This window comes from Hippocampus comes, unplaced genomic scaffold, assembly GCF_001891065.2.
Source record: "Hippocampus comes isolate QL1 unplaced genomic scaffold, H_comes_QL1_v1.1 scaffold261, whole genome shotgun sequence".
Lineage (NCBI taxonomy): Eukaryota > Metazoa > Chordata > Actinopteri > Syngnathiformes > Syngnathidae > Hippocampus > Hippocampus comes.
Genome location: NW_017805824.1, coordinates 1,424,446 through 1,448,669, shown reverse-complemented (window position 1 = coordinate 1,448,669; position 24,224 = coordinate 1,424,446). Strand labels below are relative to the sequence as shown.

The following is a 24,224-nucleotide window of genomic DNA, read 5'->3' as shown; positions in this document are numbered from 1 at the left end:
TATATATATATATACTTTTTTCACAATCCATTATGGCTCCAATCAGTTTGTCTGTCTCACTATCAGGAATGTAGGATTGTGATTTTTTTCCCTTTGCCTTCGCTGTGTGAAAATAGATTTATTTTTAATTTAAATTAGATACAGCTTAGCATATAATGTTTACCTGCATGGTTTCCAGCAAGGTATTTCACTTTCTCATGTCACTCCGTCAACACATCATGGTTGAATGCATGCACATAAATATTTTGTTCGCCCAGGAAACCTTTTGTGTATCTTCCCAAAAAGAAAGAATCGATCATCCAAAGATACGTTTGTTGGCCATCTGCTTGAAAATGATTAACCTTTTTTTTTCAGCCAATGGCTAAGATCCACAGCTCCAATCTCAGCACCTCTCTGAAACTTTCCAACTCCAAGTGTCACAATCTGGTTCCATTTTACAGCTGGCCTTGGGATTGTAACAGAGCTCCTTTCTCTCCCCTCTGAACCGCATATTTAATCCCTACGCTTATGTCAAACTTAATTACAGGACCTTGTACGAAAAAATAACAAGTGAGCCTTGTAGGAGTGGGCGAAAGGAAAGGAAAGTATTAAGAGAGTGAGAGAAAACGAGACCGAAAGAGAATGCTAAGAAGTGCGGGGGTTAAGGAACAACAGAGACATTTAATCTGTTGACTCAGTATGTCAAATAGCCCAATGCGAAACTTTGATGTTGTTTTTTCGTTTTTCCTTCGTGAAAATGACACGATATGTATGTAAAAATTACCAAGGATTTGCTGAATCCATATTAATGGCCTTGAACATGTACTTGGGCTGACATACAGCGCAGAGATGTCATCTGTGCAACAAGAAGCCACCAAAAATCTCAGGAGGTGTCTTAAGAGGCCCTTAGCGCCATCTTTTTCACTTACAAATCCCCCTGAAACCACACGAGCCCAAAATAAATAGTCATTAAACCCTATTTGTGCCCGTAAAACTATTTACTCTGTGGAAGTGGAAGAGTCAGGAAGCGAGATGTTTAGTCTGTCAGTTTAAAACTATTATCTCGAACTCTGAAAACATCAGCTAAGTCTGTTGTGCACCGACAAGGGAAGACAGCACTGTGAAGAACAAACCTTTGAAAAGTCAAAACCATTTTGTTTGTGCGTGTGTGTGTGTGTGTAGGGGGTTGGGGGGTATCATCAACACTTGACTGCAGTGCGGAAAAGCAGAGTTTGAAAAGATCTTATTCATACATTCTTCTTAAGACAAAACCGCATAAATGCTGTAGACATGGAGTCTTTTGAAAAGGGAGATGGTGGGGAGGGAGAGCAAGAGGAGCAGACAAAACACATCCCAAGACCACCGTGGCCATATTTCCTTGCACTCGCCAAAACATTTTCCCTTCCATGTTCTTCCGCCCACATTGAACACTCTTACCCTCTTCTCCTTTTGGCCAGCCTGGAGGCTAAATCCTTCCCATACTGGCCTTGAGTGGCTAAGCAGTGGACCACAGGAGGTTCCCATGCCACTGGTGCTGCAACAGGCGCGCCACCCGGAGGTATTTATAGCAGGCCAGCACCAAAGGGCAGCGAGAGAGGGCACGCTTGTTTTCCTTTCCGTTCCCTAGGCACTCTCCCTGGCCTCACATGTGGGTGTTAAATATATACCCAAATACTGGGAGCAACATACAAGGCTTTGGGTTCCTTGAAAACAGAAGTTAGTTTGGGATGAACAGGGAGCGAAGATGGAGTCTGAACGAGGAAGCATGCAGACTTGACTTGTTGTGAAAGCAAAGAATAGGAGGTGAAGGAAGGGCGAAGTCAAGCCAAAAGAGGAGGTGGTGCAGCAGCCCGGTTGTTGTCCTCGCCAACATCAAATAATATCTGGATCCAAAAACTTGCCTGACTGTCTCCATGTGCTTCTGTCTTTACGCTCTGTGATGTAGCGTTCTCTCTCTCCAACTCTTTGCGTGAGAATCCCAGAGTGGCTTTATTACTATGATGAAACCAGACCCTATAAATACGGAGCACTGTGATGAATATAACAGCAATTATGGGAGATGCGATAATTAGATCAGGACAGAAAGAAAATCTCATTGAAGTTGGCACTGTTTTGTTTTTTTTTTTTTTTGTATTTGGGAATTCCTTTCAACCTTGGGTCTTAATGTATGAAGAATTACAGCAGCAGCGGCGGTGTGGTAATCATGAGGGTCTCCACAGGGGCCTCGCGGGACCCCCTCAGTGATTCTCTACACTGCTTTCATGCTCGATTCCATCTCGCATATTCTATTTTAACGATGCCTGCCCAACAAACAATTAATAAGGTGACCCTCAAAAATTAACATGCTGCAGGGGTGTGTGCTGCTCCCGAAGAGGCCCACGGACCAGCTTGGTTTATCAACTTTTAACCTCGTCAGCCGCTCGCCAGCTCGCTCAAGTCCTCAGACTTGCAGCTTCACTGTACAGGGGCCTTCCCGCTGCATGATTGCGTCAGAAAGATTCCATAGCCACAAGTCTCTGTTTTTTCATACTTGTGGGAAAATCGCAGTTCATGTTTCCTTGAATGCTTCGCGCATTCCTCACCCTGTCTTCACATTGCAGGGCCCCCGAGACTGGGTAGGGCCAAAGGCACTCAGAGGGAGGTGCTTGGAAGATGGGAGGTGGAGCCAAATGAAAAATAAGAGATATTTTTGAAAAGGTTTATTTAGGAGCATGTTGCTATGCGATGTGAACTCAACAAAGGCACTAATTAGGTTTCCCAAAGTTTGCTAAGTTTAACAGAGCTCGGTCAGAATTTTCCCAGCTCATTTGACATCTCCGGACACAGGTGGGAATCATAGATAACAGAACATCTGGAAGCCACAAAAAGAAATCTGTAGGGTGTAATTTGTCATACAACCGATGCAAAAGTCACCACCACATCCGACAGTGAATGACAACTCAAAGTCGCAGATTTTGTCTTTAAAAGGAGGAGCCATCCTTGAACACCATTCCAGATATTTGAGCAAAGGTTCATCAGGCATATAAAACAGTCTGCTTAGTATTCCAAAAGTAGACTGAATCAGTGCTCGTGCAAAAGCCACCTAAAGCAAAGATTCATCTTCATTTACCTGTGGTCACACATACACACAACTCAGATGAACTTGGCCACGTTCAAGTTTGGTCTCCTCCCAAATTCCTGACTTCCAAATTTCAAGACAAAGGTGATTAAGGCTGATTTATTCATGCGTCAGTGTAGGATGAAGGGAGCAGGACAGAGGAGCAAAGCAATTAATTCTGATGCTGAAAACATTATTAATGGTAATGTTTAAAACATCAAAGCACAGACTTGCAGAGACAAGACATCCCGACTCTGACAAGATGGAACAGATGAGCTCACTTGAGTCAGTCAAGGTGAGGCACGGGAGAAAATGTAATTTGTCTCTCCACTGATTTTCATTAAGACTTTTTGGAGAAGCTGTTGTTCAAGCCGAAGGGTGAATTCAAGAATAGCCTCGCTTCACCCTCATTGGTGATGAACGGGATGTATCCTTGATCAATTAAACAAGCAATCAGATGTGAAACCCATCAAATTGGCATTGAGCCTAAATCTTCCTTTTACTGACTGTTGGAGAATTCTATGCTTCTGAGGCCCGTTTCGATTCCCGGTGCACAAAAGCAAGGTCCACAAATGCATAATGGATGAGAAGAACAGTACATCACCCTGATTTCAACCCCATCAAAAACCTTTGGGATGAAGATGGTGGAGTGATTTCAGAATCACAACAGTAGCAGATTTTGGCAGAGTTGCATAAAGAAAAATAATAGAAAAGATTGAGCAAACAATAATAAATTTGGCTCGACCAATCACATAGGGTGGGCACAGGGATGGATGTGATGGAGATCACCACCACTTCGGCCACCTTTACCCAATAACTACATGTTTAGCATTATGAAGACCGAAAGAGAAAACATCTTATCGTGGGCCGTCATTGCTGCAATAGCTGCAACCAAAACAGCCAATCGGAACATTGCAAACCTTCCCACAGATTCCACTCTCCGTCGGAGGGAGGCTTTTATAGTTGCAAAGGGGATACGAGAGTCTTCCATTCCTACTTCCTGCATGAGTCATGGCCAGGTTTCCCAATCGCTTTGTTGACGGTGTAGTTTGATCAAACTGTATACATTTTTTTGATTGACAGATGGATGTCATGTGATAATTCGAGGCTCTTCAGTTGAGAGACGAGAGGCATTCGGCACTGAGGTTAATGCAGAGGACACAACAACGACTACTGGGGTAAACGAAGAGCCCCTTCCCCTGTCTGTGTGGACTCTTCAGTTCTTTCGGTAGCTTTGGGCAAAGGTATAACGCTCCTCTCACTTTGGCATATTCATTTACCCCCTACCATCATACCAATTGAACCAGCAAGTCTGGGGGACGCCACATTGATATTCACAACACATCTCCATCCCCCAGCCACAACCATCCCACTGGAAAAATTATTTCATTACATATATTATGCAGTCAGTGTGAGGGAGCTGGTGGACACGCAGCTTGCAGGCGCGTGGGTGAACTGAGACGCTCCACGATGTATATACATGTCTGTGGCAAGTGTGTAAAAGCAGAGTTTCTAAGAGTGCGTAGAAGGATATATAATGCTTCAGGGGCTCACCGCTAATGGTACTTACTTTACTTTGTTAGCGGGAGTGAAGACAAAACATTTATTTCCTAATGCTTTGTGCCAATGTTATAAAAGTGATGTCGACGTGATTTTAGTTTACGGTTGAAGTTTCCAACAGAGTTCTCTTCACATGCTGTGTACAATGTGTCATGTAGAGCAGAAAATGAATAATATGCCATTCATCACATGTCAGTGGCCGTGCATAGTTGAGCGGCTCAACACTCGATGCTCTTGTTTGATTTGAACTGGAATCAATTTGGAAAACGAAACCATTTCACCTCTGATTAAGCACTGCACGCTCTGTGCTGTGGCATGCTGACCTTTCCAGTCCGTCTTACGCTGCCAGGAGGGGCCGGCCAGCTGGGTGATATGCTCTGCTAATTAGGCTGACTGACGTGAGTAGGTGGAGCTTGAGAGTGGCTTGAAGTTGAACCCTGAGCCATTTGATGAGTCCCGACCATATCGCTGCAAGAATGCCCGAAAAATATCCCCCAAAATCTGATTTTAATGGCTAGTCATACATTATTAAAAAAAAAAAAAAAAAAACATGTTTCACAAGAACGTGCATTCTTTGCAGGGTTCATGACCCCGGTCCAAAAGTCAAGTTCAAGCAGTTTCAAGATTGACTGTGTAGATTCTCAGTCATTCAGGTCATGGTAAAGGTTGAATTGAGGTAACTGGACTCTTTTTGCTTGTTCAGGATGTTTCATCTTTTATCCAAAAGGGTTCTGCACTTCTAAATTGTAAAGTGTAGAGTCTCCGGAGGGTGTGCCACCGCGGTCACATCAGAATTATTGTTGTTTTTGTTGCGTGACTGATGACCATCTACCTGTCGGCTAAACTGCTCTTGAATGACCATCATTTGGGAAAGGAATTCAGGACGTTGTCATAAGGAGGTGATAGATGATGCCGCAATGCTCTCCTATGTTGAGCCTTTCGAGTTTTCCATACTCCTCCTTTCACACCTCTTTCAAACCAGCGGTGCTCCCCTTCTAAAATGTGGACACGGTGGTACTCAAAGGAATGCCCCCTTCATTCTGAGGTGCAAATGAACTGCTGATTCTGGACCCAAAGAAACTGCTCTTCGACAGGTATGTTGTGCCATGTGTCTGTGTAAAGCAAGCTTGGGGTCTCCGATATAGAGGTCATTGGACTGCTCACGACTGTACTGCACAGCATGAACATTGCTGAGTGTGCTGTTCCATGAATCTTTTTGCTTAAGTTGATTGAGTGGCTTCCTTAACATGTGAAAATGACAAAGAATTTCAATACAACAACATTCTCAAACACACTGCCTTCACAAAGGTAATTCTCACTTTCAACGGCTGGGTTATGCTTTAGTCTGCTCCCTCTCTCTTTGACCTCTATGACCACAATGAGCTTCTTTTATCTCAAATTGCAAGCCCACTTGAAACTCTTAATGCAGTAGAAAGCATAACAACAAATGCAGAAATAAAATAAAATGTTGAATGCAACGGGGCCGCCCGGTGATCCAGTAGTTAGCGCGTCGACCTCACAGTGCAGCGGTACTGGGTTCAATTACAGCTCGGCCCACCCTGTGTGGAATTTGCATGTTCTCCCCGGGCCTGCTTGGGTTTTCTCCGGGTACTCCGGTTTCCTCCCACATTCCAAAAGGATGCATGGCAGGCTGATTTAACACTCTAAATTGTCCCTAGGTGTGAGTGTGGGTGTGGATGGTTGTTCGTCTCTGTTGCCCTGCGATCGGCTGGCAACGGGTTCAGAGTGTCCCCCACCTACTGCCCAAAGACGGCTGGGATAGGCTCCAGCACCCCCCGCGACCCTTGTGAAGATAAGCAGATCGGAAAATGAATGAATGAATGAATGCAACGGTACTTGAACCACCTTGACTTCTGCCCCAGTGCTTCAGGTTGCCAGATGATTGACGTGCTGGTATGATTCTGTTTATATGATTTTCATGGTCTTCATCCTTCGAGAAGCAGCCACTAACATTCTCATTTTCACTTAAAATGAATGAACGATAAATGAAATGTAGTGATTTGGCGCTCTCATGCATACTCCCAGAGAGTTCCGGTTGAACCAAATCTAACCTGCAGATCAAGTGGATTCCTCTCCTCTTCTATTTGCACTCGTTTGGCTGCAAGGGGGGAACATGCTCCACTCTGACCCCGGGGCACTCATCCAATCAGCTCTCTATCTGCTGCAAGGGCCTCCATAATAGTGACATTTTTCCACCTCGTCAATAAAGTGGTGAAAGCCACCCACTACCCGCTACTTGACCGTTTAACTTCCCCGTGAAATGGCTCTTTCTTTGCGTCCGTCTCCATGTCTGGCTGAAATCAATAACAGCAGAGCAAAGCAAAGAGGACGATCCAGAGGCTGCGTTAACTGCTGCACGGCCTCCACTGATGGTACAAAGAGAAGCTAGCGGTCTGTCTGATTCAAACTGCTGGGGGAGGACCCCGCCTCTTGTTTACACACACACACACACACACACACACACACACACACACACACACACACACACACACACGGGTGACAAAAGTGACACATACATTAACAGATGCAAACCGTCTACTTTTTAACGATCATTCTTGCCAAGATCCATTTAGCCGCGGCAGTCACACATCAGCACACGTCTGTAGTGACTGACATAATAGCATCAGAGTGAGAACAAAATGTCTTCCGATGACGGCAGAATGAGAGAGATGGGTTACACCGAGGCCCACGATGAAATGAGCTCGGAGCTTTGTTTGGTTATGCTGTCTGAGCTGAAATTGATTTCTGCCGGAAGCATGCACCAAAGAGTCCCTGAATTCATATGAAATGAATAGCACGCACTCGCACAGATGCGAAGGGCAGGTGTAGAAAGGAGCGGAAGGTGGGGGAAAAAAATGAAGGGGAAAATGATGGCTGGATTTCAAAATGAACATACAAATAAAAAAATAGGTGCATGGGGAATAGATGAAAGGCAGGGCAATGAATGCCACGTACGGTATGTCAATATGGCATTAAAAAAAACATGGACGAGTGACAGCTAAGACACTGGGTAGAAGTGGAGAATGACAGAAAGCCACACAACACTCCTCAACCACAAACAACATGACAAGGGACTCGGCTTCTTGACCAGATGTTATGGTATTGAATGCCCCTACGGGGTAATTCAAGCTCTACTGTTTGTACGACAGCGCTTATACAGTTGTCCATCATAGTCTGGTGTTTGTTAACGAGAGCGTGCCTATTCTTGGTCCTCTAATCTGCAGATACTGTAATTAAGCAATCCAACACTCCTCATGATACACATTCAACAATGTGTTAAACAACGAGATCTACGATGGATTGGGCATTGGTGTGGATGGAAGGCAGAGAGGGAGGGTGGAACCAAAATAGACTAACGCGTACACAAGCGTGTGCAGACACGGCTATCGTTGGTCTTATGGCGGACAGATGTTGACCATGTTCAACAAGATCTGAGACGTGAGAACAAGTTAGATCACGCACAAAGTTACACTTTAATGACCTCCTCTGTGTAAAGAATCATATTACACCGCATATCACAGGACCTGCTGAGACAGTTCTACACAGCAGTCATCGAATCAGTTCTGTGTTTCTCTATCACAGTTGGGTTTGGGGCCGCCACAAAAAAAAAAAAAAAAAAAGGACAAAAGCCAACTGCAACGGACAGTTAGGACTGCGGAAAAAAAATTCATTGGCACCGCCCTATTCACTTCTCGAGGACTTACACACCGCAAGTACCAAGACAAGGGCACGGTAAATCCTACTGGACCACCTTTTCCAGCTACTCCCTTCAGGCAAGCGCTACCAAACCAGCAGACATTCAAACAGCTTCTTCCATCTCACCATTAACTCCCTAAACAGTAACTCAAATCTATAGTGGCTCTTTGCATTTCTGCACACCCCTTTGGAACAGTATTACCGCAATGATCATTGTAGCTCCAGTTCTCTACATACTTGTAAAGTCTTTCGATACTTATATGACATGTCTTTGTTTATCGTAGTTGCTTGTTATTGCAATACGAGTGCAGCCTGTACTACCGGAAACAAATTCCTTGTGTGCTCTACATATTTGGCCAATAAAGATGATTCTGATTCTGATCATCACTGAAAAAGTCACAAGCACCTCCCGAGCAGGTCCCCAGCTCGGGCGACATGTTTTTTCCCAGTTCAGCAGCATAAGGAGAAATGGTGTTATTTATGGAAATTATTGCTCATCACTTCAGTTTAACTTTGTGTGACAGGTGAAAGACAAGAGGGACAGCATAGTGAATCAACACAATTCAACATTCAAATGGAGTCCCTTATCAATAAACTGCATATTTCAACCTACAATATTCACCAAAAGGTGGTGATAGTGCATGTTCACGTGACATTTTAGACTGTACCGAAAATCTTTTCCAGATGAGCTTAATTTGACCTTCTCTAAACTTTTGAACACATACTGTATATTCAATGATTCAATGTCAAGGAGCTGAACGGCAAAATACACAACACATTTGGTCCATAAATTAAACAGTAAATTTTCAGGTTCAATTAGAATTGGTATTTCAACAGTCCTCACATCATGCAGTCCACATTTTGATATCCATGTGACCAAGACAATGCCTAACAATTGAACAACAGTACTTTTCAGCAAACAGGAGAGTTGCTGAGTGGAGAGTGTCATCTTAGAGACTGGGAGAGCCACAGAAAGCTATCGAAGTTTGCTTTGTGGATCAAATCCCTGCTCTGAATTTTGCCATTGAGCTCCTTGTTAAAGAATAGCAAGAAGTACAAAAAGAAAATACTGAGAAGTTGGACAACAGCAAACATTTAGAAAAGGTCAAATAAAGTTCACCTGTAAAGGTTATAGCGAAAGCCAGCAAGCCCAAAGTGCTGCCAAGATCAGAGTACAAGTATGCAGTAAATGGTCCTACGGCCTCATGTACAGCTTGTATGGCTTGCATACGGCCAGATCCAGAAACCATTGCACACACACAAAAAACCCCAAAACAAAACACCCAGATGAATGCATCGCTGTGTACGCATGAATCCGAGTACATTCCTTTCACACATCTCAATCACCACGCAAATGTTCTCCACCCCTCCGAAATAAATATGCAAATTAGTGCCTGCCGTTGGGAATAGTCACTGCATGATCAAGTAATCAGATTATCATGAGTCACAAATAAAAAAAAAAAGGGGGGGGGAACCTCACAAAAGGTGAGCTGGTTAACAAAGACATGGCCGAAAATATAGCGACATTAGTAATCGCGAGGGCTTACACTTATTGAATACGGTGTTAAATTGACACGGTGGCCTGGGGTTTTAGGTCAGCGTCAACTCCAAAACCAGAGACATGGTTGTGGTTCAGGCGTGCTGCCCGACATGGGCGGATACTTCCAGGGTAAAAATGCCCCACCCGTCGACAAAAAAAAAACCCAAAAGTTTTCTTGGACGTCGAAAACAACTGCTCGCCCCGGTCATCACCTGTACTTTGCACGCCAGTGCACCGGCCACTCCCCAGCTTCATCTCTATGATTCGCCGCACATTCGTACGGCCATATCACTCTTGATACCATGTTTTTGTGCGTACGCACCCATTGTACATGAGGCCAATGGGGACTGAATAAATTCAGTTTTCACACGTTGTCTGCTGTCCATTCACATCCAAGGATAATGACAGTCTCTCCGTTCTTATTGTGCAAATATCACACACAATGACCTCAGTGTGCGCTGTCATTCTTCTAATTTTGCTCACGATACCCAAGGAGTCATTTTCTTTTGCAGTAAAGTAAGAGAAGAGATGATGGATTGACCCCTCCTGAGAACAGGCACATGCTGGGTTTAGGCTTCTCCTATGTGCCCATTCTGATATTCATGGTTTTCGGGAGATTATATTGGACGACACGTGTAGGCAAGCTCTGGGGTGTTTTCCAGTTAAGGGAGGCAAGTCAGTGGGAATGAAAGCATCGTTAAGGGTCTCCCGCAGGGTTGCTAATTTATGCAGATTAATTTACCAGAGTGAAGAGAAAGGAGAGGGAGCGGGTGCCAAAGCTTGGCCAGCAGTCAACATCGGGCAGAGCCCCGCTTTGGAGGTCCGGGAAGTTTCGCAGAGTGAGCCAGGGACGACCGCCAAGCCACAGTGACGAAGCCTCCACACAGTGTAGCAGCCCTCTTTTTGGCAAGGCTGACGGCCAATCAGGTCGGCGGTGGCTTTCTCGCCAAAGAATAACATGGCACGCTGGCCCTCTCGCCGCCCCGCCTCCTTTCGCTGCTGCACCACAGCTGCCCAGAAGGATTTTCTAAACATTTTGCCAGGAGATCAATACCTGTATTGATCAACCATTGTGAGAGTGATCCGTCTAAAACCCCGAGCTGCCTGGGAGCTGGGAGGAGCGAAAGAGAGAGGCTGTGGAGAGGATGGAGAAAGAGAGAGTCTGCAGCCACAGTGAAAAGGAGAAGAGGTACAAGGGAGGAGAGGGGCAATCCGAGCGAGCGGCAGACGCAGAGCCCAGCAGGTTGTGATACGGGTTTCGGACTATGCTGCCAGGCCACTGGGATTGGGCCGAAGCCTATGGTAATTGCTTTCTCATTAAGCGCGGGCGAGTGAGGGTGACTAATGACGACTGCGCAAAGTACGTGGCTAAGTGATAGATGAAGCAATAATGCAAAGAAATTCACGGTTGTGTAAGAATGGAGGTCCACTCCATACCTGAGGTCGCTACTACCTCTAATACTCCCGGCCTGTTATGACGCACTCTCAGGTATATTGCTGCATGTGTGTGGTGAGCATGACTGCATGAGGCTATAGGGAGATGAGCCTGAAAGAGGCAAGGTCAGGAGACATTTATAGTTCCTAACAAAACCATGGAAGTTGATTGAGCCACTGTTCTTCTAACACTGTTTTTGTTGTTTCTAGAGAGAAACTCTCTCCGCCTCTGAAACACAATTTGGACACAAGAGGCCAAACATGTACCGAGCTCACATGTTCAACTGCAAATAGAACACCTAAACCTGAAATGTTGGAGATAATCATGGATCTGGTGGAAATGAATAAACCGCGTCCTGGATATCAACACCAGGAAGGAACAAAAATGCTTCTATCAATGTGTCAACTCTAATCTAGTAAGTTAAAGCTGAAGCAAGCAAGTCACAGTGTTTTGGGACTTTTTTGGCCACGTTCAACATGGAATACAGGGATTTTTTTACTTCCTGGTTTGTGGGAATATAGCTGTTTTTTTCTTTGTTTTTTTTTCGCTGGATTGACCAACAAACGCAATGAGCAGTCAATGAAAGGCCTTGAGCTGTGCTGGACCTGAAAGAGGATTTCCAAAACCCTCTGGGATTCCCTCTCTCCTACTCACCCCAAATGCTAAACCGAAATCAAGATTGTATTGACTGGCTTTAAATGTGATGTCCTTGTGCATAATTGAGGCTTTGAGGGAGACAACATTCCAAGCTATCCATGCTTTGTTGGAAGATCTTACTGCCAATGCCACCGGAGCTGTGGTATAGGAAAGCACTTGTGTGAAACTATTTTCTTTTTTTTTACTTTGGAATCCAAATAAAGAATAATGTCCATTATAGACATTTGAAAAATACTGTAAAGTGGGTCATTTAAACAGGAAGCTCATGTCATAACAGGCAATGATGGCAGGTGGTCAGCTGTTTAGTTTTTTTTGACTTAGTTCCGGATCATCGCATCACATTCTCACTCATGCAGCTATAAATGTGTGTTAATGTTAATTTCAATTTTTTTTTCACAAATCAGTACTATCCTCTCATGTTGTCTATAATTTTTGCATATTATTAACAAACTCACATACATTGTCTGTATCGGTAATAAATTGTGTTAAATAAATAACAGTTTTCATTGAAAGGACAGTCATCATGTTCTAACATTCCCCATTAGTACAATATGCCAAAAGCTGCTAAGTAAAAACACTCATGCTACAATTCCACTGGTGTGTAATTTTTTCCCCATTTGCATCAGTGCCTCGCCACATAATAACATGCTTCATTTCAAGGAGACAAATGTTATCACCTTGTACATTTCATTTATGTGCTTTCAAAGCAGGCTTTTCCTGTTTACTTTCATCCTTTCCGTTTGATTCTGCTCTTGAGTCAAAACTAACTCTTGGACGGGTGCCAAACAATAAATGAATATCTTCATTAGACACATCACATCCAAATTAGCATTCAATTAACAGGCCAGTCAACCTCATCTAATCAAGCAATTAGGCTTTGCGTGTTGACAGAAACGCGAACAAAAGCACACAAGTCCCGTGGGAAAATGCTGGAACGCTGCAGAGGAGACACGGTGAGAATGAGATGCTCATTCCAGCAAGACTTGGGGAAAATGGGAAACTGGAAAAGACCTCTCGAAAGGAAACTTGAATGTTTGTGTTGAACTTTTTTTAAAAGCGGAAGTGAGCATATTCATAAAAATCATGTTTTGTCTCATTTTTTTCAAGCAGTCATTACGACTTGCCAGTTGAACACAATCAATATGAATAAAGTCAGCTGTCTCTCGTCCCATTTAGTGCCTCTAATTTCATAAAATACAACTCCACGCAAGGAATAACAATCAATGAGTGTTAGATTAGGCTCAAATCACCTTATTATCTGCGCCAAAGAGACCTTAACTAACGAGACAGAAGGCGTGACTTGTAGGGTGTCAATCACAACCATCACAGCCTCACAAAAAATACAACTTCAAACCGATAACATTTCGTGTTGGAATAACACAACATTATGAATCAGGGGTATTATCGAACGGTAGAAAATTGCAAACTCTGATTCTAAGGGTGTATAGCGCTCACACAGGTGCACTGATCCACATTTTAATTGCAAAAAGTCCAGTTTTGAGACAATACAGTGCTTTACTTTTCATAAGACTTTATTCTAAATGCTCGCTTGAGTCTGCTACTAAATGGCACGTACCTTTTTGATCACAGTAGTTTGCAGGCTATTCAAACGATTCCCTCTCCGAAGGCCAAACCTACGAGAGAAACAAACGCTGCATGTCAGAAGGTAACAGACAGAAGAAATATTTTCCAAGCAGAGACATCTCGTCTGATGTTCGTCGTTACATTTTAAGCTCACCAATGACCTCTTTTCCTTTCAACTCTCGCCGTCTTATCATCTAAAGGTCTGGTGTCCAGTCCAGAACGCAGCGGAGAATCCCGTAAATGCAAAACGTAAATGTCGGAACGAGGCCATCTAATTGTGTCATTACTAATTCATGTTTATTAATGCAGGGATGTAAGATGGCTTCTGAAAGTGAATGGACAAGGCTTGTCTGAAGTTGTCATGTAAGGCTAATTTTTGGCCGATGAGGCCTGCAGGCAATATGGGCCGCATATGGTGGATGCGGGGCATCTGGTGTGTGTCGTGACAGTGCCAAGTGGTGTGTGAGTTAAACATGGAGGCAGTGGCGGTGACTGATGGTGCTGGTGTCTTCCATTGGCCCCGTGCCAGTCCCCCGCCGCCCCCTTACCCCGAGTCCCCAGTGCCCCAGCCCCTCACTACTCCAGAGCCTCTGGGCAAGTGCTCTGTTATTGTTTTCACTGGTAAGCAATTAGCAGCACTTAAGATTTATTTAGTCATGCTCTAATGTGCGCTGATTAGCTGGGGGCCCAAACAAGCCCCCTTGACTGCGTCGCCTTGTCGCCCGCGTTGGCGGCAGACTGTGAGGGAATGCAAGGGAGTTCAAGGGAGGGGGGCCGGGATGGAGGGAAGCGAGAAAGATTACATGAGCGCGAGTGCATCAGCACTTTTTTTTTTTCTTTTAAGAGATCTTCAGGGGCCTGTTGGCTGAACACAGAACAAGAGGAAAGGGCAAATACAGCCCAGTTACACTTTTATGGAATGCTTTGTGGAAAAACACCCCAGACGCCCTCCGTGTCCTGCCAGCTCCGTTTGTCATTTGGCCCGGGGGGTTCCGGTGGCCAATCACATGACCACCAAAATGACCTTCAAGGGCAGAAGGAAGCCACTCCTACAAGCTGGACTGCTCTTCAGAGGAGGCTGTTTGGGTGAGTGCATAATGCGAGATACATATGGCCCTCAGGGTGCCATCAAGAGAAAAGTGGGGTGGGGGGTAGAAGAAACCAGGTCAAAGAGATTATTCACAAGCTTCTAAGCAAAGAAATGAAAGACAAAGAAAATGATAAATGATCTCATGTTGTTGGTATGTAATGCTTTGGGGGATTTTCACACAATATCCACTAATATGAATTATTTTTAAGTCACAGATTTGTTATACATGTCAGAGCATCCTTTATTAAGACAGAGGGATTTTGTGATTGGAGTCACATTAGCTTGGGCTTTGTGTCTGATGCTTTCAGCAATTTACAGTGCAATTTGCTTCGTTTGTTTGGTTGTATTGCCTCTTTCTGTTCGACATGTTGGAAACATGTATTACTTGTCATTTGTATTTTTTTTAATTAGTGAACTATTCAACAATTAAAACTATTCAAGATATTTATTGACATTTCCAGTTGACGTTACAATGAAAACACCTGCGGTACATAGCCTCCAAGAAGAACGACTAATCATGATGTGCTTTTCCATGACAGGTTCCGGAATGGCCTATTGCGGCTCTAGCCCGGCTTTGATTGGCAAGTTGCTTCTCCATTCCAACTAGCACCAATTTATTGGGGGCAGGCTCAACTGTGCGAGACTCTCCTGTGCACTCGCAGTATGTGGGGTTCTGCCACAAGATTTCACGAGTGGCTCAGTCCAGGCAGCTGGTTTTGCAGTGATTCAAAATACGTGTCGCAGGTGCACGAAGTGGTGATGTTGCAAACTGCAGCTCATCAAACGCACAGAGGCTTTCACAGACAAAAAAATCTATTTCCAAGTGCACGTGAGACAACCGCCTGCCACCAAGACATTAAAATACAGTATGTACAGTATATTGTATTTTACAACATTACTTACCCATATTTACAATTTCATGTGTACCTGCGTAGCTTATGGTAAATATTTTTGCGAGCAGCACACACATCGCCGAACCCAATGTTGAATGAATAACCCCAAAATGTGGTTGTTTGGTAAAAAAAAAAACACCAGAAAATGGTTTGTTGTTTTTTTAAAAAAAACAACACTAACATTTCTGTTTTTATTTCATTGTTATTTCATATACAGTATCATTTGTGGTTAAACGACACCCACAAAGTTTAGTTGGTCCATTTCAGACCAACTTGGGTGATTTTTCAGCCAACTGTTTTAAGAGTGTATTACTGTAAAATATGTTTACTGTAAACTTGGTACTGGCCGGCTGTATAGCTTGCATAAAGCCATGAAATGAGCATGTGCAGTAGAGTTCCTTTCTGCGGTTCAAGAAACACCCACATTTGTCAGCCAATCAGATGACAGTGATGTCACGGGCCTCCTCGGCCTGCGTTCGAGGACCAGGTTGGAAGAGGTTCTAAGGAACAGTTCGATTGCAACGACACGGCCTTAAAAAAGTCGAATGAGACATGACCCCATAGGGGGCACCCAGTTGTTTCGGGTTACAACCAGCACAGTGGTAAAGCCCAGCAAGTGCAGCCTACGGAATGAAGAATGAGGAGTTGCTATGTATATCTGTAAGTCTGTTTTATACTGCCCTCAGATGGCCAAGGCGTGCAAATCAGAAGGAGCATCACAAATTAATGGAAGTGTGCCAAAAACAGTTTCATTCCTTCTTTCCATTCAATTTATTTGCTGTATGTTTTCATACAATACAATATTATTGAGTGCCATTTTTCTCATTAAAAACATTACTATTTGGGGGGGGCGGACAGATTAATGGCATTTCCATTCATTTCAATCAGGAAAGGAGATTTGAGATATAATTAATTTTCACTGAACAACTTAAACTCACTGTAGAATAGAGCAGATTTACTACATGCTGCGTTATAATTTACATTGTCTACGAGAAGTCGAAATACATTTTCTTGTGGCAAATGTTACAGTAGCTGTGAGCAGATGGAGGTCAAACGCAGGTTCAACTGCATGTGCACAGCCTACATGCATATAGAAAAGCCATCAATCTTTGTAAGTCGGAGTGGTATGGAGAGAATTGAACAGCTAAAAAGCAAAGAGAAAAAAAATTGCTGAGGCAAGATTCTATCTGCGCCATTTTTTGTGTCGAGTGCTGACTGTTAGACGCGCTCTAATCATTTCACGACTATACACCTCCTCACTGAACTGTTGCCTAAAATTGCTGTGCAGTCTCGATGAGCGGCGCTGTAAAAGAAATATCCCTGTCCATTTTATCTCAGGGAAGGGGCGCGTGATGCTCAAAAGCAATCAGAATCTTACAGGCTAACCCTTGACCTTTTTTCCATCTCAATATGACAAGCATTATCTTGCAGAATATTAGAAGCGTCTTGCTATTGTTCACAGGCAGTAGCAGGTGCAGCTTATTTCAAGATAATACGCCTTGGCGTTCGCTACAAAGGCCCACCACGTACCAAAGAAAAATATTCCTCCTTAAATCATGTGACTGCATTCAGGTACATACGTGTAAAGCGAATCATCTTGATTATTCTCGACTACTGTATCTCTCATATCGTGAACCGGTGAACCATTTGCTGGGCAAGCAGGTTTCACTGAATGCTTTTGTTGAGTATAATGATGACGTGAGCACTGCTTTAATGCACATTTACAAGCACATGTTTAGGTAGGTGATTATATGACGTTAATTGTGTTGGTCTCCGCAGGCAACTGTCTCATTGCTGGCATTCTGAACACGGGTAGTGAGAATGATAACATCCCAGTGGTAAACAAAGTCAATTTGGAATGAACGTGAATGGGACTCGCGGAGGGATGAAGTGGCAGGACAGCTGAGCGAACATCTGTTAGCCTGTTGCACACCAAAAAAATAGCACTTTGTTACCTCAATTAATTAAATTATGTTCCAGTCGTCATTAGTTTTCGTCAGTTCATGACCAGAAGTTGGCCCTAATTACATAACCGATTTTGTCGAGGGGTAGTGCATGGGTCAAGGAAGAATCGTAACATTTTAACGCAGTTCCAGAGAAAGTCGAGTCATTAACATTCACCCTGAAAAATCATGTTGCTTAATTGTAACAAAGAAATGCACTTTGGTCTTTGATCAGCTCTAAGGAGGGTCTGCCCTCTACTCCATTTGTGTTTTTCTTTTTTGTTCCAATAGCAATATTATTCGTGAAGTATGTTTCTGTCCAAAAACTTCCAGGACTGGTGTCTCAAAAGATACATTTCAAACCCCCACTACGAGTTTTCTCCTTCAAAGAAAATCCCCCTGGAGTCTAACATACTTTCGTAGCCTTCTGCAATACCTTCAAGCACTTCTTCTTGATAGGAAGGAGGAAAAAAAATTACACAGCACCAGGTCGGGTGAGGTTGGAGGTTGCTCCAGCAACGGCCAGGAACTGTCAGATGCTCAGATGCAAATGGGACATTTTGAGCAGGTGTGTGAAGCAGCTGTATGGGACGTCTTGCCACCAATCTCGCCTCAGGCCCACATTGAAGCGGAAAACTCATAGTTTGGGTTTGAATTGCTGTATAACTTTGGTGACACCATTCTTGGAACCTATCCGACACACCTAAAAGTACTATCGTATAATTATCTGAAGGTTTTTAAAAACAAGTAAAATCCATAGGTAGTAATCACGAAAAAGTCAGTGCTATTTTAAATAATCAATATTTTAAAATATACTGTATTATATCCTTAAAAAGCATACATTTTCAACAAAACCAAAAACTTATCCATTTAACCTGACCGACATTATCATCTTTTCAAAATAGGTCATGCATATTCTGATAAGCAGGAATGTATACACGCACATGGTAAATAAACAAAATGCAATCACTGACTGCAACAATGGTTACATCTAATTATTAATCATCTAAAACGACTCATTTCAAATTGACACCATCAGTGGCATACTAATTTAACACCGTGTTGTAAATCGCCGTGGCTGTAATATGCAGAGGTGGAAAACTGCAGTTCATCATACTAAGAATCTCTAATATACTTTCCCTCTAAGCTCATGTTGCTGAATACGTTGAATGAATAAATGAAATGATAAATAAAGTAAATATGAAGAAGCACCTTTCAAAATGATGGGGTGCAGTTCAACACCACTGCAAACCACAACCAGGCTATGTTAATAAATGTAATGTTCATATCTCTCTGTCAAAACTCAGAATTAATATCAACATAAGGGCAGAATTATGTGCTACTGCTCTTGTGTTGAAAAATAGTATGAGTTAAAGGGGGGTTATTTAATGCGAAAAATGTGCATCTGGATCACGAAAATTTATGTTAAATATATATTCAGACTGTTAATGTGGACCACCGAAGCACAGAAACTGACCATGAATTTGAAGTAGCTAACAGCCATGCAAATTTCTGTCTGTCCTCATACAGCAGGAACTCGGTGGTTCTATCCAAACACGTCAACGGTGGGCCACGCTTCCAAAATAAGTGAATGTGTTCACATTTTTGTTCCCTTTCTGCACCTTTAGCACATGCTATTATCTATTCTGCTGCATGTGTAATATGATGGAGGGTCACAGGCTCGTACTGGTTTAAATGTTATATTTCCATGATTGGTTCATTTTCTCCATTTCCTGTTCATTGTGGGAGAGCCAGGTTCATTGTCTGAGGCTGGATTCTGCCGGGCCCTCAGAGGGACCATCCCCAGGGAGCACTGCATCTTTTATTAATCAGGGGCGCTGTGCTTCAGCCCTGCTTATCTAATTTAGCAGCCCGCCTCAGCTTCGGCTATGTCGCGCTCAGTCTGGAAAGGAGATGGGGTGCGGGGTGCCGTTGGCTGGAGATTGGATGGGGGTTGGGGTGCCACCTTTATTTATTTATTTATTTATTTCCATATTGTGGGTGATGCTCCGGTATGGGTGCGGGGATTGCAGTGGGGGGCCAGTGACTTATCAGACACCTCGTCGCAAAGTTTTAGAAGTGAATCACAATACAGCAAATTACTTTCTGCTGACAAGGAAAAATGAACACAAGCCTCATACGGGGAAAAAAAAATAGGATTGTCAGGAAGAGGTGACACATCGAGTGCTTAGTATGCACATGTGGAAGGCTGGGGTTCACAGGCAGCCTCCCTCTATTTATGTAGAAGTGGTTCACTAGCGCGCATGGTGAAGTAGTGAGTGAAACATTGAAACGCCATGTGAGATGGGAGCCCCTTTCTTACTCCGTGATATTGTCACGTGGCTGTCTGTCTGTGCTGAACGTCCGTGGATCTGCCAATGAACAGAAGGCAGTTTGGAGTTCACTTCACCATGTACTGATCGTAAACAGAACATGCGCATGCACCCTGCCCCATCCACCCTCCCCCACTCTTTCTCATCTGTGTCATAGCGCAGATGAATCAGTGTCGCCGGTGTTGAGAGCACTTACTGTCAACCCTGGCGCCCCGGGCTATGCCACTGATGGACACAAACTATAAAATATCAGCCCCCTGGGGAGACATCGCTCAAATGCTGCCCCACAGCCCCGAGGGGGTGTGAGCTGGTCAGTGTGTGCATTTGTGTGAGTGTGTTGGCCGAGCAATAGTACGACGTGTTTGACTGCGCTTTGGTTGTTATTCCCTAAAAATGGCCATGCATGTCCACCCATGTGAAGCATTTACATCGAGACCAAGAGCACTTAGACAAATGCGGTCGATTCCTCCCGCCCGGCTTATCGGTTAGTGTTCGACCATGATGAACACTGAAAAGCGCTTCCCAACTACCACATTTTTGATGATGTTCTGAATCAGTATTTTGAGCTATGCTGGTAACAAATATGATATTCCCTCACACTTGGTGGAGGAAGCGGAAAACCAATCTGTGACAAACATATTCATACACAAGCTGCCGATGGCCACCCCTCTCGGCGAGTCATTCAACATGCAGACTGTCACCCACGTCACTCACCAGGCCAGGCCCTCTCTTTTAAAGCCATACACACCCAGTTACAGATACGACAGTCGGACATGAGTGGGCGAACGGTGACCCAAACTCGTAACTGTGTTTCATAATGAGAAATATTAGGGTTTTTTTTTCTGATTACTCAAATAATCATTGGGAAAATCTAAAAGAATTCATTAGCTGCAGTTTATAATCATAATGCCAACTTTGCTCGAAATTCAGTATAGATTACTGCTGTTTCACACGTGCGTCTGCACATCCAACATCCAATCTTATAAAGTTTGTTTTAATACATTTTGTTCCAACTGCATCAGTGTAAACTACAAACCCACATATGTGCCAATTAAAAAGGGGGAAAAAAGGATTAAAAAAATACCAATTCAGCAGCTTTCTATTCAGGCCAAAAATCTCTCTTCTCTTCAAATGTTCTAGAGAGGCTCAAGACATTTATTTGCCATTTCCATGCCACAGCACAGTTATCCACGGGGACTTAGTGACAAATTCCATGAGCGTTTATAAGCTTAGACCAAAACTGCAAGCATCCAAGTGGAATCAATCAATAAAATCAATAGCGCCGTCTGTCATGTCCTATTTTCGTGGTAACATCTTTCAACTTATTTTTTTCAATTAGTCTGAGTTTGCATGGTTTAAAAATAAGACTGGGACATATTAAAACGCAAACGAACAGCAGACGGGCACACAAAGCTTCTGCCGCCAAAGTTCACCGGCTGGAAGGTCACTTATTTACACATCACTGAACGTATTCATGCATGAAGTCAACCAAATAATTATTAAGAATGCACCAAAGGCTCAGCTTGTGGGAGATGAAAGATTCTTGAGAGCCGAGGCGAGGTAAACTTTATTCACACAAATATAGATGTCTCTAAACATTGCTTACGATTCTTCCAGGTATTGACGATTCAATTAGACTGTCTGCAGCCGCTTGATTGGCCTAATATAAGTATATTAGCAAGGATCCTTTGAGATTCAAGGACAAAGGCACTGATAGGAACATAACACTGTACTGCAAGAAGACACGACGGTATTACACCTCCGGTCAAAGATGTATATACGTACAAAAGCCATTCAGCCTAGGAAAACTAGATGAACATCAAGTATAATAAGTGTTGTACTTGCACTTGGATAGGGAAAGAAATAATGATGCTTTTCCTTCCATAACCTGTGAGCTGAGGGAGTTTGGTTGTTGGCAAAATTATTAGCAAACAGTTATTGCAATTGTGTGGAGAACAGGAAAAGCTATATTTTATTTTTAGTGCAAATACCTTTCCAAAGTAAACTAATTTGATGCACCCGAAGCTCAACCGGAGGCGAATTGATTATATTTTTCATTATACATGTCCAACAATGTGAATGATTGTGTTTGTAGAGTAGAACTGCCCTGTATTCTACCGAGAGATATTCTAATATTTTGGTTAAGGCTGACAAGAACCAGGACTGATGAACATGAACTTGGACCAGCCTCACACAAGGTCTCAATGCTGTAGTTTAGGCAACGAAATCTTTTTTTTTTTTCTTGCTCCATAAACAATACATCTTTAGGAGTGCATGTTCACGCTCACTGTTCTTCCATTTGAAGGCTGAAGCGGTATTGCAGACCCTGAGAGTCACTTAAGTGAAGCACTCGCCTGCCAGGCCTGCCACCACACACTAAAATTCATCTATAATTTGTGACGAGTGTAATGCCATCTCCACTTTATGATGATATGATATTCTTCACCTCCGCCACAGCCGGTGAGGCCAAGAGCCTGGCAGTCTTATAATGAGGTGCCTTAAGAGTTCAGCTTAGGGGAACGCAAGGGAGAGAGAAGATGGCTGATGATCCCCAAGCTAACAAAGTGGATCTAAAAAATCTACACGCCCCTGTTCAAATGCCAGGTTTTTGTGTTAAAAAAAGTCCCCCCCCCGCCCCCCAAAAAAAAACCTTTTTCCACAGTGCGACCTATGACCTGTACAACTCACCATGCTTTAGGGTAACTAGGACTGGGGCATTTAATAAGATGAAAAGAATTACAAACAGTTCGAAATAGAAGCCAGTGCTGGTACAAAACTTTAAGCTTTCTGCAAGCTAACAACTAAAAGAAAAATGTCAGGAAAAGCCTACTAGAACAGCTGAACTTTCTTCGGGGTTTACCGGTGGCACTTTAAATCGGGTTAGGTGTGAACTGGCTCCCATTTAACACAAATTGGCCATGATTGTGTTGTTCTGAACACAGTGACATACCAGTTAGAACAGGGTGTGCACACTTGCGCAATAAAACTAGTTCAATTGTTTGTGTTTACTTCCCCTCTTCAAGAGTTTTTTTTTTCCAAATGAGTCGCACAGGTTATAGGCCACAATGGTGTAAACAGCTTTTGAAATTATTTGTCTTGCTATCGTTTATCGCATCTTCTACTTCTCCCTTTCATAATTTTGCTGCTGTAAATTGGGGATTTCTCCATTGTGAGACAAATAAAGGTTTTCTTATCACAAAAACATGGAATTTGAACAGGGTGTGTGAAATTTCCACATCAAAGTTTCAACCAAGCCGTGGGCTTGTTTTGTTACATCCATCCATCCATCCATCCATTTTCCGATCCGGGTATCCTCACAAGGGTCGCAGGGATGCTGGAGTTTATCTTCTCGCCATAGGCGGGGGACACCCTGAACCGGTTGCCAACCAGTCGCAGGGCACACAGAGTCAAACAACCAACCTCGCTTCCACACCCAGGGACAATTTAGAGTGTTAAATCAGCCTGCCATGCATGTTTTTGGAATGTGGGAGGAAACTGGAGTACCCGGAGAAAACCCATGCGGGCCCAGGGAGAACATGCAAACTCCACACAGGGAGGCCAGAGTTGGCACTAACCCAGTACCGCTGCACTGTGAGGTCGACGTGCTAACCACTGAACCACCGGGCTGCCTACCGGTAATATGTTTTTCCTCAAAAATAAGTAAATAATCCAATAAAATTTAAAAAACACTCATCAAAGTTAAATCAAAGCATTACTCATGCTCCACGCCCAGCCTTGCTGGCATTTTTCAGTCATTATATTATATTATATTATATTATATTATATTATATTATATTATATTATATTATAGTTTCATTGGCAAAATACTGATGCATAAAAAGAGCAACAGCAGAAGGGCTTCTTAGTCTTTTAAATATACTGTAAGCTGCGCTCTGATTCACGATGTGACACACAAACAGAATCAAGGATACTGGCATCTCTTCCAGGGTTCATCTATTCATGCAGTGCATTAATAAAGCATCTGCCGTTGAGCTTTATTATCGGGCATAATGAGTCACATAATTTTCTTAGCCAATTTAAAGCCTTGGTGTTTTGTTTTGAGGCACTATGGAAAATCACATATAGATGACAAGCATCTACAAAGTAACTCCAACATAAGGGAGAGATTTCTATTTATTATGTGAATGCTCCTTTAACACCCAGCCTTTGAGGGGTACAACCTGGACTGGTCAACAACCACTCACAAGGCACATGGAGACAAACACAAGTTTATCCTCACATTCATCACTATGCACAATTTAGGCTTGTCGAAGTCTCAAATTGAATCACACATGCGGCCAAAACTCAGAGGCTACATTTGATCGGAGAACGAAGGCGATTCAAAAAAAAAAAAAAAAAAAAAAAAAAAAAAAAAAAAAAACAAAATATAAAAAAA

General features: G+C 43.2%; 1 protein-coding gene across 1 annotated transcript in view; it reads right to left on the bottom strand.

Annotated features, from left to right (window-relative positions):
* Positions 1–24,224, bottom strand: part of zfhx3b (zinc finger homeobox 3b) — a 218,663-nt gene that overhangs the window by 180,184 nt on the left and 14,255 nt on the right. The window contains exon 2 of the mRNA XM_019886699.1: positions 13,562–13,619. The gene's annotated coding sequence lies outside the window, so the exon portion shown is untranslated. The remainder of the gene's footprint in view (positions 1–13,561; positions 13,620–24,224) is intronic.